The 16,346-nt window shown below is 42.4% G+C and overlaps 1 protein-coding gene across 22 annotated transcripts in view; it reads right to left on the bottom strand.

The window, feature by feature from the left end:
* DMD (dystrophin) overlaps window positions 1-16,346 on the bottom strand; it is a 2,551,447-nt gene that overhangs the window by 38,078 nt on the left and 2,497,023 nt on the right. The window lies entirely within an intron of this gene.

Genomic DNA, 16,346 nt, shown 5'->3' with positions numbered 1-16,346 from the left:
CTTGGCCAGAAACCAAGTAAAATACAAAGTTCTTTGACTTGAGTCTAAATTCTCTTTTACAGGTATTTCTAAATTTTGATGAAGATGACCAAGAAAAACTGATGTTCAAAGAGTTGAATTAGGGCTTCCCTGGTGACAGAGTGGTTAAGAATCCACCTGCCATTGCAGGGGACACAGGTTTGAGCCCTGGTCCGGGAAGAGCCCACGTGCCACGGAGCAACTAAGCCCGTGCGTCACAACGACTGAGGTGTGCTCTAGAGCCCGCGAGCCACAGCTACTGAGCCCGGGTGCTGCAACTACTGAAGCCCATGCACCTAGAGCCCGTGCTCCGCAACAAGAGAAGCCACCGCAATGAGAAGCCCGGGCACCGCAACGAAGGGTAGCCCCCGCTCGCCGCGACTAGAGAAAGCCCGCGCGCAGCAACGAAGACCCAACGCAGCCAAAAATAAATAAAAATAAAATTAATTTAAAAAAAATCTTTTTTAAAATAAGAGTTGAGTTAGAGATAACTTTCACTAAACATTTCCTAATAAATGTGGTCATGGTTACAGAGCAGTGTTAGGGGTTGGGATACGAAGCCAGTTGGCCCTTATGAACTAAGTCATTTTCTTAAATTTAGAAACTTCTATGCCAGTACCTTTTAAAGTACATCATAATGCTGGATTTCTTCCGGACGTGGTATTTATAAAGCACGTAGGGGATATCATTCCCATAAAAGATCAGTGAGACACCACTGTCCCAAGGTGTTTCATTTTAAACCTTAACCACAAGTACACAATCTGCTCATTTTAACAGTTGGCTGTCAATTTATATTGTTTGTTACCGATATATCAGTTTGCTTCTCTTGAAGTTATACATGTACGTTTCACCCCTATGGATTCTCTAATTGTTAGATGGTATTTGTGGAGTCATTTCAATATAGATGAATATATGTCAGGGATCAGACAATGACTCCACAGAGAGAGAATCTGTTTAGGTTCTTGATTATCTTGTAAATTATATGTCTCTGGTAGCTCCCTAAAGAACACTAATTCAAATTCACTTCACATGGTTTCTGTCACCACGATTTCTTCCTGCAGCCAGTCTTGCTAAAAAAAAAAAAAAAAAAAAAAAGTCTCCCATCCATTATTAATTTCTTATTCTCCATAGAGCTTAAAAAAATCCCTCCATTCTACAACTATGAGCTGTATCTGATTAATTTTATGTTATCGTGTATAAATGTGGCTGTCCAGATACAAATTTACATTAAAAGTTTTTTCCTAACTAGCTAATGGATGTAAGAAACAACAAAAAAAAAAAAAAAAAAGAGAGAGAGAGAGAGAAATCAAATTGGCCTTACATCTACCTGCTGAAAACATGAAAGCACCTGGTCCCTCTAGCAATCATAACAAGCTACATGCTAGTTATAATAAAGAACATGACAACCATCTTTGTGTAATTTCTATTAATTTACTGATGTCAACCAAGTGTTTTCAATGTAGGTCACGTACTCTTTAAATGGAACTTCCGTACTGTGTGTACTTATATAATTGTTTGAAGATCCCTTTCCAATGATCACTGTCTTAACAAGTCTTATACATTAAACTGTATATCAAAGCATGAGCACACACAGAATCCATTTCATAAAGTGGGAACAACTACAAAGGTCTGCATCTAAAAAGATTAGGCCCAGAGAAATCTAGCTTTACCCTCATAGAGTGTTAAAAGCAGCTAAATCATATCCACCAATCTGGATTCAGGCAAATGTAGTAAATCACACAGAACTATTACAGCAACTATAAATCTAGCAAATTAGCAGTTTCTAAAAAAAAAAAAGGGAAAGACAGATTTCGCAGGCGTGAGGTATTTTAAAAACTGGAAATTGCACAGAGCCTTTTTCAATTATAATTAAAATATTTAAAGCTATACTGTAAAATTTTATCAAACACAAAGTCAAAAATACCCCTAAACTAGATGGAAAGAGACATTAATATGCCTTGGCACTACCAGTGTTAATTATGGAGCCGCTCACAGGGTGGGAAGTAAAAATAGGCATATTTTAGGTCTGCCTTAAGCAAAACAGTAAAAATGGCAGGAACCCCCGGGCTCTTGTTTCTAATCCTCTTCTCTTAACAGTGTCCCCTTGTAATGCGTGTAGAGCTCTTAGTTTCCAACCCCTTTCCTACTGAATAAACCTTACTGGGATTTTATAATAATGTACCATTTCTTGCAGTGATATCTGCATTTTAAAGTGATGTTGAAGCGGGACTTCCCTGGTGGTGCAGTGATTGAGAATCTGCCTGCCAATGCAGGGGACACAGGTTCGATCCCAGCCTGGAAAGATTCCACATGTGGCGGAGCAACGAAGCCGTTGCACCACAACTACTGAAGCCTGCGTGCCTAGAGCCGGTGCTCCACAGCAAGAGAAGCCACCACAACAGAGTAGCCCCCGCTCGCCCCAACTAGAGAAAGCCCACACGCAGCAACAAAGACCCAAGGCAGCCAAATAATGACAATAAATAAATAAATAACCTTATTTTTAAAAAGCGATGTTGAAGCAACTAAAGAAAAATAAGGTAATTTTTTTTGGACACGTTGCCTTTTTGGTGCCTTTTATCACCCATGGCTGAGGTGGGAATTGGAACAGGGTTTGAGAGCACGGTTCTGGAGTTAGAGAGACCTTGATTCACAGCCAGGCTTTGCCAGCTGCTGAGGCTGGCCAACTGACCTAAGCACTCATCCCACCAGGAGGTTTGGTGAGCCAGTGCAGTCTACGTTCTCTACGTACAACTTTGTTAGAACCAGACCCAGCCCAGTCTAAGTGTTCATAATTATTATGACTTCTTTCTGTATATATTGTGTACTCTTTGGATTTGGAACCTCAGGTGTGCTGAAAGCTTCTTACCAAAGGAAAGCACTTAAATTGTCTGGGCGGGGGGGAGAAAGAGAGAGCGTGAGCGCTTAGAAACGGATTCGTTTGCTCTCTTTAATTCTTGCCCCCCGCTCCCCAGTCATGATTGTAGCTACCGCAGAATCTGGGAATTGTTGTATATTTTCCATCATCTGTGCTACAGTAAAGTGTATCACAGCTGAGCATCTGGGCAAAATGAAATCACTGAGCTAAGATCACTAGGATGAGATTTCCTTAGATTTCACCAAATCTGCTGGGCATGTGACAGAATGGTAAAATTTTGTCCATAGATTACTGCTGTAATAAACTGTTCAGACCAAGTCTACAGGGTTAATGTACTTAGATATACTCTATTCTCAGGATTTGCCCTTGACATAGTGATCTATATCTTGCTTGAGCTCCATGAGACAGAACCTGACAGTATTAATGGGCTTTAGTTTGTTTTTTTTAATCTTCAATGAGTGAGATATTTTTTCACAAATTCCTGATCAAGGACTAACACATTATTGTCCAAGAATAAATGTATTACTCAAAAGTTCAACACAAGAAGAGAAGAATTCATTAAAAAAAATCCTGTGATACCTGGAAATAAAGCAGACAAACCAAACCCAAGACAAATATGATCGTGACTACTCTTAACCATACAAAAAGCAGACTAGGATTGGAAAGGTTTTAGAAGTGAGGAAGTCTAGTCTCCAGGAACAGTACCATTGGGAAAAGTGTGTTTCAATTTTCAGGCAAATACAGTAAAATATTACACTTTCATTGTTTGTGGTCAGCAAAAAGCTGTAACAGTCTCGAGGAGAATCGTAATTTTAGGCTTTGTGTGTCCTGGCTTGAATCCCTCACCAGTAGTTAAGACTTGGCTTTAAATTCTCCCAGTAAATTTATCTTGATGGCCTATTTTTCACTCCCTGGCATGCACTGCTATACACTCTTGCCCTATTTGATCCTACGGTCTCCTCTATTACGATGACAGAAACTACAGAGTCATTTCTTTAAAGTAAGTGCCGGTACTCGTGCACAAATGTTCAGGGCAGAACTATCCATAATAGCCGTTAAGTGAAAACAAACTCAAATGTCCATCAACCGCCGCATGAATGTTTTACAATGTGCTATTTCTGTACCATAGAATATCATTCAGTCATCAAAAAGAATGAAGTGCTAATACATGCTACAACATAGGTGTCCCTTTAAAATATTATGCTACGTGACAGAAGCCAGTTACAGAAGACCATGTATTGTGTTATTCCATTTACATGAAATGTCCAGAATAAGCCAATCCATATAAACAAAGAAGATTAGTGACCGTCTAGGGCTGGGGTGCGGTTGTTTTGGAAGAAATGGAGAGCGACTGAAAATGGGTAGGGGGGTTTCTTTTTGGGGTGAGGAAATTGTTCTAAAATTGCTTATGTGACGATGGTCGCACAGCTCTGTGAATATGCTAATGACCAGTGACACTTACACTTTAAATGGGTTAATTTTATGGTATGTGAATTATATCTTGATAAAGCTCTTATAAAAAAATAAGTTCTAAATTCAAAATATTATTTCTCACAGCACAAAAGATTATTTCCCCAATGAAGTCAATAATTTTCTAATGCTCTCTCCTACTGTGGAGGAATCAAGTTTAACCCATGTACATAAGAGAAAGACGGTGTGTACATGGCTGCAGAATTATGTATGCAGACACTTCTCAGTATTTTCAGACAACGAATTTAAAAGAGAGCCCCAAAATAAGCCCAGGAAATGTTCAAGTCTGGGTTAACCTAAACAACTTCAGTGTTTTCAGTCCAGTGGAAAATGATACAAAAGACAACGCACAGACTGGGAGAAAATATTTGCAAACAAAGCGACCAACAAGGGATTAATCTCCAAAATATACCAACAGCTCATGCAGCTCTATGTCAAAAAAAACAAACAACCCAATCAAAAAATGGGCAGAAGTTCTAAACAGACATTTCTCCAAAGAAGACATACAGATGGCCAAGAAGCACATGAAAAGATGCTCAACATCACCAATTATCAGGGAAATGCAAGTCAAAACTACGATGAGGTACTGCCTCACACCAGTCAGAATGGCCATCATTAAAAACTCCATAAACAATAAATGCTGGAGAGGGTGTGGAGAAAAGGGAACCCTTCTACATTGTGGGTGGGAATGTAAATAGGTGCAGCCATTATGGAGAACAGTATGGAGGTTCCTTAAAAAACTACAAATAGAAGTGCCATATGATCCAAAGCAGTCCCTCTCCTGGGCATATACCCAGAGAAAACCATACTTCAAAAAGATACATGCACCCTAATGTTCATAGCAGCACTATTTACAATAGCCAAGACACGGAAGCAACCTAAATGTACGTCGACGGATGAATGGATAAAAAAAGATGTGGTACTTATATACAATGCAATATTACTCAGCCATAAAAAGAAATGAAATTGGGTCATTTGTAGAGACATGGATGGACCTAGAGTCTGTCATGCAGAGTGAAGCGAGTGGGACAGAGAAAGACAAATACCATATGATATCGCTTAGATACGGAATCTGAAATAAATGATACAAATGAACCTACTTACAAAACAGAAATGGAGTCACAGATGTAGAAAAACCAGCCAAGAAGTCTGGCAGGGAACTAGAAAACTCCAAAGGACATTTATCCATTAATTGAATCCACATGTAAAGTCTACACCAGCACTACAGACGGAAACATATGTGAGACGCAGTCCCTTACCCTTCAAGAGCTTCACCTTCTAGTGTGTGGGATATCGTTCAGTTCCATGGTGACAAACCTTACACTAATGCAAAAGGACTGGGAATTATGCTCATTGTTTAAGCTAAGAATATAGGTTATTTCTATCTTTGAAATGATCACTTTGGTTTACTAGAAAATTACAGGGAAAGGATCATATGGGTTTACTTATAAATTGTAGATAGCAGACGGAGTGGTACCAAAAGGTAACCCAGAATTTGGAGATACAGACAAAGGTCAACTTTAATTATCCACATAGCAGGAAAAAAAAAAAAGGGTTTGGTCATCTGAGAAGTCATCCATTTACATAAGTAATACAAACCAGGAAACCATTTCTATCTGGGCTACTGGTGGAGAGCTGGGCATAGCCAATTACAATCAAGTACACCAGGAGGTCCTCGCTCTTCTTTTCACGTGTGTTCTCTTCCTAAGAGGACCCTGTCCTCTCCCTAGGCTTCCACCTCCTCTACACCCACGACCCGACCTCCCCAACCCATTACTCCTCAGTCAAGGCTTCTCTTCTAGACTCCAGACCTGTCTTTTCAACAGTCTCCTGGGTGTGTCCGTTAGCCATGGGTTCTGTGAACTCACACTTGCTAAGTACCAAGCCACTCAAGGTTGAGAGATTCATCACTGATCCTTCGTCTAACATTTCAGTGCCAGAAAAGGAATCAGCTTCCTCAAGTAGCATTTCACAGGACCATACACTAGCTACACATCTTCAAAATGTATAGCGTAATCTGTCATTGAGATGACTGTTACACCTGCATTCCTGCTAATATCTTCCCATGTGTTGGTAACACACTTCTACATCACAACCCACGAGAGGCCTCAAGTAACAACTGGCCTTCGCATCTAACAACTTAGGACGCATAATCCAACAGTAATTGTTACAGAAGCAAAAGTTCCTGTCTTTGGTAGACATCCATCGAAATTCAATCAGTCAGTTAACAACAATTAAGAGCTCCATATAGCAAATTAATTTCGTCAAGTTATTGGTGGAAATGCTTTTTTGTGGTATGATTGGAAAGCCAGGCCACTCACAGTGGGATGTTCCACAAAAAGACCTCATAGAATTATCTACTCTTACGGGAGATGATTTAATACCTATCTTTGAATTTTCCAGACTAAATCATTTTGGTCTCTGGGGTTGTAGGGCTTTACTACTGGAGAAAATCAGAAGTTACCTTTGTGAGAAAAATCCAGGTTTCATTTTCAGAGACATTGGTACAGACCTGTATTTCTTACCAAAGTGAGATCCACAGAACACTACGACCGGGCTGAGGTCAAGTATGTGTAACCAACGTTGGGTTAAACAAAGCTAATCACGTTTCTTTACTTCTGGACTCTTCAATGCAAACGCAAATTAATCAACACTTTCCAGTACAAGCACTTCCAAAGTTTTCTCTGTCCTTAGAATCAGTCTCTTTAGAGCATCTTAGAGGTACTTCTATAGAACACATTTTGGGCACTAGTGACCTTTATCCATGGAGAACTGTCATCATTTCTTTGGTCTTTAATGGCAAGCTTTCCACGATGATCAAAGGCTACTGGAAGCAGCCACATAAAATTTCCTTCAGTCTTTGTTATAAAAATACTGATAAAGAGACTAGCCAGTAATCACACCAAGCTTTAACACGTTTAAGAGTCCAGGAATGCCTGGGATTGAATCCAGGCCCTATTCCTTGCTAGCCGTGTGGCGTGTCCTTCATACTCTGTGTCATGGAGTCTTTATTTGGGAGACAGCCTCTCCTTCATAGGGTGGTTGTGGGGATTGAGTAGGATGTTACGTATACTCAGAACAGTTTTGGTCCACAGCAAGCACTCAAATGACAGCTATTTGTTTTTTGCTGTTACTGTTATTTAGAACCAGGAAAACTATGCTGTTTCCTTAGAAAGTTTCACGCTTCTTTCATCCAATATTGAGAGGTTCAGACAAATCAGTTTCCTCTTATTCCCCCTGCCTGCAGGGAACCTCAAACTAAATTTGAAGCTCAATTATATCAACTAAGCTAGTCCCCACTGTGTTCACTGATTTACTATTTCTACTACAGGAATCTTACTGCTATGTTTTTTTTTTTTTTTCCTTATATCCTTTTTGGAAAGTGAATACATAAAATCAATATGGGAAATTTCCACTTGAATCTCCTTGGGCAAACAGAACTCAGTATGCGCAATACATAGTTCTTTTTCTCTATCCATTGACCTTGGCCGATCGGTAGCTTTTCGTGTGTGTGCTACGTTGTCGTTGATATTGTTTAATGACCATTTCCCAGTTCCCTGATAAGAAATTTCATACCACCCAATTCCTCTCTCTCCCATCTCCCCTGGCCTCATTCAGCCAGCGACTTCCCATTTCGCTATCCCTTCTTCACTTGCCTAAGAGATCCTTAGTTAAGAACCTGGCCATGATTCAATGAACTGTTGCACTATCCTTCTACCAATCTCCATGGCTTTAGCTCCCTGCTTACAATTATTTTGCTAAATCTTCTCTTCCTCACAAAGCCTTCACTGTTCAACTGCTTATAAGATACCATCCAAACGCCTCTGTCTGACACGTAAAGCCCTTTAAACAGCGGTCTCCACCTACCATTCCACTACTCTCTTGTTCTCTTCCTCCTGTGCTCTGGCCACACGTAACTCACTGCCCCAACAGTCTGCAAGGCTCATGCTTACGCTGCCCTCTCTCAGCCTGGAAAACTCCTGTTCAGCCTTTATGTTCACCTCCCTTGGTGAAGGTCTCCCCATTCCCTCCGACAGAATCAGTCATTCACCTCTGTGCCCTCAGAGCACTTGTAACACTGGGTTATAATTAGTTGTTTATATGTTAATGTCTTTTCGTTAAAGTTTGAGCCCCATGAGGGTAGGAACCAAGGCTTATTCCTTTTTGTAGTCCTGTTTGAAAAACACATTAAGCATTCACTAATTAGCTGCTGAACTGAATGGAATGATATCTTCAGGCCTGGAAAGTAACTAAAGAAAGTTAAGACTACGGTCAGTTCTACTGTAGCAGGATGGTCTGGTAACAAAAGCCAAAAGAAGGATGAGGGTCTTCATGGAGGATCTAAAAAGGGAAACTGGATTGTAAGAACTTCAGCTTTTATCCAGCTTTCTCTAGGAAGATGGCAGCTGTACCAATAAGTTGTTAATACTGTTATTATCACCAGAGGGGTACTTCAGTTTTCCTGTGGTATGAAGCAGTCCTCATGACTATCCACTTTCCTATGCCAAGATCTAAACTCACCAGACAAGTTTTTGTTATGATTTCCAAGACACCTAAGACAGTGGACCCTAAAATCGAGTGATAACTCCAGTCTTTAAAAAACATATATTCCCCATTTAAATAGATTGGGTATTTGCACTTAAAACTTCATGATGTTGTCCATCAACAGATGAATGGATAAAGAAGATGTGGTGTGTGTGTGTGGTGTGTGTGTATACACACACCACACACACACAGGAATATTACTCAGCCATAAAAAAGAATGAAATAATGCCATTTGCAGCAACATGGATGAACACAGAGATTATCATACTAAATGAAGTCAGACAGAGAAAGACAAATATTATATATCTCTTATATGTGGAATTTAAGAAATAGTACAAATGAACTTATTTACAGAACAGAAACAGACTCATGTAGAAAACAAACTTATGGTTACCAAAGGGGAGGGGGGAGGGATAAATTAGGAGTATGGGTTTAACAGATACACACTACCATATATAGAATAAACAACAAGGATTTACTGCATAGCACAGGGAACTTATATTCAATGGAAAAGACTTGAAAAAAATATACACATACATATATTTCCAAATCGCTGTGCTGTACATCTGAAACACAATATTGTAAATCAACTATACTTCGATTAAAAAAAAAAGATTATACATGGCTACCTGTATTCCAAGTTAAATTTTGTTTGTGTGTTCACAGAGAATTTATAATATGAATATTAAAACTGGCTCTACTGTGAAAAATAAAATTTTCTCCTACAAAAGAAAACCTCGGGGCTTCCCTGGTGGCGCAGTGGTTGAGAATCCGCCTGCCGATGCAGGAGACACGGGTTCGTGCCCTGGTCCGGGAAGATCCCACGTGCCGCGGAGCAACTAAGCCCGTGAGCCATGGCCGCTGGGCCTGCGCGTCCGGAGCCTGTGCTCCGCAACGGGAGAGGCCACAACAGCCCGCATACCGCAAAAAAAAAAAAAAAAAAAAAAAAAAAAGAAAACCTCGTGCTGCTGCCTGAAAAGGTTTAAGGCAACATGAATACATTTAGTATAACAAGACAGTTAAAACGAGGGAGAACTCGGGTCATCCATCCACAAGCTTCGATTAACCCAGGACACACTGAAGGAAATGTAGTTATTGGGTGGCTAAGTTAGAAACTGAGCCTCGGAATCACGGTGACCCTGCCCCATGTCACTGTCCTCCCTGCCTGCGTAGAGCGGGGGTGGTTGACTCCTGCCCAGCTTATTAAATGCAGTGGGTATGCCCTTCAGCTTCTCTTCATACGGCAGCTTCTCTGGCCATGAAAGACCTTGTCGGTTTGATTCATATGAGAAAAGTAGCTCCCTTTCTCTAAAAAGGCTCTGTAGCCCTTTGTTTTGGGGGCTCGTATCGCCAAGTGGCATGAGGGCCCAGATTCATTAACTTCCTCATATATTCTCTCTTCCCCCCAATTCAACTTAAAAAAAAATGTGTAGACCAGCTATGAGAACCAGTCTCTCCTATTTCCCAATGCTGTGTACCGGACAGTTAACATTCACTGTTATCTTCCCCCCCCCCCCCCCCCCCCCCCGCCATTCCGTACCCCGGCTTCGTCACCTACAACATGATTTTCAGAGGTGGCCCTTCTCCCGTTCCAAACCATGCCTCCTCCTGGGTCCTTGTGCCCCTCTCCCTCTGGCCTCCTCTGGGAAAATGCTATCATTCCCAAGCTCTCTTCCCCTCTTCTGCCGGGATATTCCTCCAGCGTGTGTAATTAGGGATCTTTAAGTAGAACGAAAAGACCAGAGTGAACACTAGACGGCACTGTGTGAAATAATCCCAACAACCACAAACATATTTGCAAATATTTGCATATGTAGAGAATACCTTTGAAACCATACACAAGAGACCAATAAAGGGGGCAGGCAGCCCCCAGCGCTGGGAGCACTACAGCCAGAGGACAAGGCTGGAGAAAGACTCACTGTTCTCTACGGGCCTTTCAGACCCTTTGGGTTTCATATAATGCGCACGGATGATTACCTATTAAACGGTAAAGGGAATTATATAAACATTTCAATGTTTACACCTTCTGGAGTTTTACCGAGCCCATTGCTCTCCTTCTGCCACGTGCTCCCCGGGTAGATAAATGGACTCTCGGTTTCGGATACCAGCCGTGTGAGCTGGTGACGCCCAGACCTGTTATCTCTGGCCCACACCCCTCCTGCCAGCTTCAGAGTTCCGCTCCCCACCGTCAGACATTTGTCCGTGGGTGTGTCAGCAGAACCTCAAACCCAACGCCTCCTGCGCCCCGTTCACCGTCTTCCAGCTACCTGACCTCGAGGAAGCCCCTCTGTCAATCCTGCTGAATTGAAGGACGGCCCTGCCGCTGCCCCTCCTGAGCTGTCGGTCCCAGCTGCCAACAGCCGCGGTCCCGCCCTGCACCCGCCAGAACTGGGGGTCGTTCCTTCCCTGCCCAGATCCACCCAACCAGCCAGCCAAACAGGCGCCCCCCCCGCCCGCCCCTCCACCCCCTCAAATATCCCTCAGATTCAGCCCATCCTCCCCATTTCTATTACCCTCCTGTAGTAGGCCCTTATCATCTCTTTCCTGGGCTTCCATGCTCCCTCCCCATCGGACTTCCTTCTTCCAGGCCTGTGCTTTTCAAAGTCCCCCCCCCCCCCGCCACACACACACAACTGCCTGAGTCACGCACGTAAGTGTAATTGTTTTTTCTTTTTTTGCTGCACCGCGCGGCTTGCGGGATCTTAGCTCCCCGACCAGGAACAGAACCCGGGCCCCCTGCAGTGGGAACATGGAGTCCTAACCACTGGACAGCCAGGGAATTCCCTGGTGGTTTTTAAATTAATTTTTTTTTTTTTTTGTTAAGTGTAAGTCTAACAGCATCGCTCCTGGCTCACCCCTGGGGGGCTCCTGTACCAGATGAGGAGGCCCCAACACAGCACTGCACTGTGACCTTGTCCCTCCCCGCCTGGCCCTGTCCCTCCCCACCTGGCCTTGCCGACCTGTCCGGCTTCATCTCCTCCCATTTCTGGACTTATTACAGAAGCCGTGCAACTGTTTGCAGTCTCCCAAGCATCCTGTGCTGTTCCTCCCTGACACCACTGTTTATGCTCCTCGCTCAGCTTGGAATGCCCACTCCTGAGCCCCTACGGCTTCCCTTCATCTCGGCCATCTCCTCACCATCACGTGAGACTCACACAAAGACCTAAGGAAGGAACGTGGGATAAAGACGTCCTGAGATGGCGAACACCGAAAACCGTGAGCCTCGGGCCCAGTCGTGACATCACTGACAAGGGAAAGCAAAAGGACCGTGATCTCCAGCTAGCCTGATTCAGCGGTGTAAGTAACCGATCTAGAATTTCTTTGAAAACAACATTAAGAATCTTGCATGACCACTGGAAGAAATGAAAAGGAGCAAGAGACAACTCCAACTTAGGCCGCATCACGACTGGCCGCCCAACCACAAGACATATGAAAGGTACCGAGTAGGTACTAAAACTTCAGACTCCTCTGTCGTCATAAAACATCTACTAACAATTTTAATTACCTTTAGACTTCACAGTAAATCAGCTTAGTATTTACCCTCCTTTTAGACTTGGGAACAATCTTATCAATTTGACGCGCGGGCCGCGCAATGACAATGAGGTTTTGTCTCTCATAAAGGCTACCTTCTCGTTGCTAGGGTCATACCTAGAATTTCAGAGCAAGTCTGAGCTCATTTAGACAGTGCAGAGAAAAATACACCGAAATTTGTCACTACAGGTTTAAGTCAGCAGATTGCAGGCTGTCACGTACGCAGGAAAAAAAAAGCAAACTTTGAGTTTGCAATGCTAAGGACACACAATGGAGCCAACTGTTGACATCCAACTGGTCTCGACCGAACAGGTGAAACAGAATTATCTGCGGTGTGCGGGAGAGACATTACGCAGAAGTGAAACAGTAGAGACCGTATAAGTCACTAGTCACCCAAATTTATGAGAGACACTATTGAGAAAACTGAGAGTCAGACTTAGCTTTTGCTCAGAGCTTTCGCCTGATCTTTGCGGCATGAGCCAAGAATCAGAGAAAGCCAGTGGGGGAAGCCAGGCGGGGCTTAGGATTTGGAAGTATTCTGAAAAGCAAGCAGAAGAAAAGCTTTCAAAAGGCTTTCCTCTATGACATTAGGACTTAAAAAGAATTTTAGCCAAAAGTACATGCATGAGTGCTACAATGAAAATAAATACAGCTTCATTTCAATTCATTTATTCATTAACTTAGTCAACAAATATTTATTGAATGCTATGTGGCAACAAGTGGGAGAAATGGAATTCTAAAGACAGAGATAAGATATCCTTGAGACACTTCCTAATTAGCCAATTTCTGTTCTCCAAGGGGATGGTGGGGAGGTGTCATGAATAACAGAATTCAATAAACATATCTAGTCAGGAATGGGGATCTTCAAGCCTCTTTCCCTTGCTGTCACATGGAGATAAGCCCTTGCTACAGGATAAAGGAACACAAAATACACATAGACATGTGTCCAAAGGACATGGGATACTCTCAGTTTTAAATATCCTTTCCCATTTGCTCTAAATGTCTGCTTGTATTTGTCAAATTATGTAGCCAATTTGACTAGAGAAATATAGCTAGGTTGGCGGGCACAGAGAGGGGACATCTAATGACCTCCCGGGTTCTCTCAGAGGAAGGACAGGAAATGGTGAATTACAGGCTCCTTTAAGCAACACTGAACTCAAGGATCAGGAAGACAAAGCTATGGCTCTGAATTTCTTTGAGAAGAACTGCTAGAAGACAGGAGAGGATAGAGCAAAGAAAACCAGAGGCTACCTTCAGGAGGGGAGCTCCGTAGAGACATTTCTTGGGATTCGGTAGGAGGTGAAAATATGACAAAGGCAGAGAGAGAAAGAGGGAAGCTCACCCTGACCTTTACTTGAGGGTCAAGATAACTTACAGAAAGACTTGCACCCATACCAGATTCTTCATTTTGGAGCTCTAAGCGGCCCTGGTGCAATTTATTTTCTCTTTCTTTCAGAGATTAAACCATGTCATTCCTGTACCACAAGTAGATGGACAGGTTTCTTCATATGTAGTCCTAAAAATATTCCCTCAGGTAAAGGTACATTCCATGGAATGTGCCACAGTTCTACATAAATGATATTTACACAGAATGCCCAATTCGCCATAAATGGTATTTACATAGGATGACTGTTCTTGAGGCTCTGGTGCAAGGCACAGTTGGCTATTTTGAGTCAGGAAATCGGGATTTGGATTTGCTTCTGCCACTGGCTGATTGTGAAATTTGGGTCAAGCCGTTTGAACCTCTCTGAACCTGCATTTTCTCATCCATCTTCTACACAGAGCTTTTAGGAAGATTAAATGACCCAAAATGCATGCAGGTGCTCTGAAAATGATGAAATGATAGACAAATGACAGTTCCGGTACTCTTCACCAGCCCCCTCTGGCCTGGTTCTCATGGTATGGAGGGAAAAGTGTAGTAATAATAACCAAGACAGAACTCCTGACCAATGCAACGGAAAGATATATTACACAGTGGACAATCATATAGTACAAAAATATTTCTATTCCTGGGTAACATCAAATTCTATTTATAATGCCAATACCAACGTTCTCTTCCTATTTGACTTTGACCCCTAAAATAATGAAAGACTTAACATACATGAATACTAATGATACTCAATAAAGTAGAGGGAAAGGTTTTATCTACCACGATGTTCATTGCCAGTCTTACACATAAGGCCCCAAAGCACAGAAATGTTCAGTATTACCTCCTGAATGGTCTGTGTGTGTGGCATCCCCGCTGTATTCTTAACTCAGGCTTTTACCAAACATTTCTGGAGAACCCATTAAGTAGTCACACTGTGCTAGGTACCATAGGGGACATTAAGAGGATTAAAACACAGTCCTTATTCCAGAGGCATTCACTATCTCCATTAGAGGGGAGCATCGGGAGTAACTGATAAAAAAGCAAACCGAAACACACAAGTGTCTGAGAAAGGTCCAAAGTATTCTGAGAATACAGACAAATGATAGATTACTTCCAAATGCCAGATCTAACAGGGCTCTGTGGGGAAAATCATTCTGAGCGAGGGCATGGAGGATGGGAAGGACTCCTTTGCCAGATACGGCAGTGGAGCGATGGGGGTTAGCAGCTAGGCCGAGACGCAAGCTTGAGCTCGACCCAGAAAGTGGATGAGGGCAGGATGCATTCAGAAACAGCAGCCACAACAGCATGGCCGGGACACAGGCACCAAAGAAGATGAAGTTGTAAAAAGCAGGTCAAGAGAAAATTGTGGAAGGTTTAACACGCCCAGCTGAGAAGCTAGGTTTTTTAAAAGATGCAGAAATCCAGTGAAGGAACAACGCCCTGATGGGTCTTGGTTCTGGAAAGATGCACAACTACGGTCAGTATGGAGGATTTATTGGAGGGGTGAGAAAGAGGCGAAGGGCAGCTGACCAGGTAAGGAGCTCTGGCCATAGGTCAGAGGTACTGAGAGCTAGAAAGAGGCCAGCGGCAGGAGAAAGCATTGGATGAATGGCAATTTGCCTTTTCATCTTGAGGTGACACACTCCCTGAGGGCATTGGTTCTCAGACATACTGTGTTGCCTAGATTAAGACGTCCTTGTGCCTTGGGCTAAACCAAAGAGATGAAAGTACTCAAGTCCCGCAGTTTTGAGCATTTGCTCTTCAAAGACTCTTCTGGTGGCGTCTGTCTAAGGAAGGCACACTGAGTTAGAAGTGATCACGTGCAAAAGCCTTTCTTAACCAAGGGACCTGTGATACAATAAATGTGATACAAAAGTAGAAGTCCAGTGATCTGCGTTATCCTGACATCACACAATACGCCAGATTTTTACATCTTTGTCCTCTGTGCAGTCATTATGAAATTTTCTTTTACTTTTATAATTTCTGCTCTTTTCCCATGGACATCTTTTTCAGATGATGACTGACAACTACAACTGTCTCACTAATATGCTAGGACACTGAGCGTAAATGGCTGCTGTATGTGATGATGGAAACTAAGATGAACTAATTCATTCCCCAATATGACCAATGAGCCTACTTTCTTAAATGCTTTGAGATAATATGGCCAAACACATGTACAAATCATATCATCATAAAATTAAATGACCTCCTTTGTTCTTAAATTCTATTCTCAAACATAAAATCAAAGCCTCTGAAACACATGCAACAAATCAAATACCACCATCAGCGTTAATTCCTTTAACACCTACTATATGAGTTCTTACTTATGCTACTGCATTCGTTTTCTTCTTTCAGATGACAAAAGAGAGAGAGAGAGAGAGAGAGAGAGAGAGAGAGAGAGAGAGAGAGAGAGAGAGAGAGAGAGAGAGAGAATCTGTAAATGGAGCTACACAAATTATTGGAGAAAACAATTAGACATAAAATGACTCTAAGTGAAGATTCCTGGCACTTTTCTATGTGTGCAAGTGTATGCACTCT

Source organism: Kogia breviceps, chromosome X (assembly GCF_026419965.1).
Source record: "Kogia breviceps isolate mKogBre1 chromosome X, mKogBre1 haplotype 1, whole genome shotgun sequence".
Lineage (NCBI taxonomy): Eukaryota > Metazoa > Chordata > Mammalia > Artiodactyla > Physeteridae > Kogia > Kogia breviceps.
The sequence above is the reverse complement of the archived record's forward strand: the minus strand, read 5'-3'. Positions and strand labels throughout refer to the sequence as shown.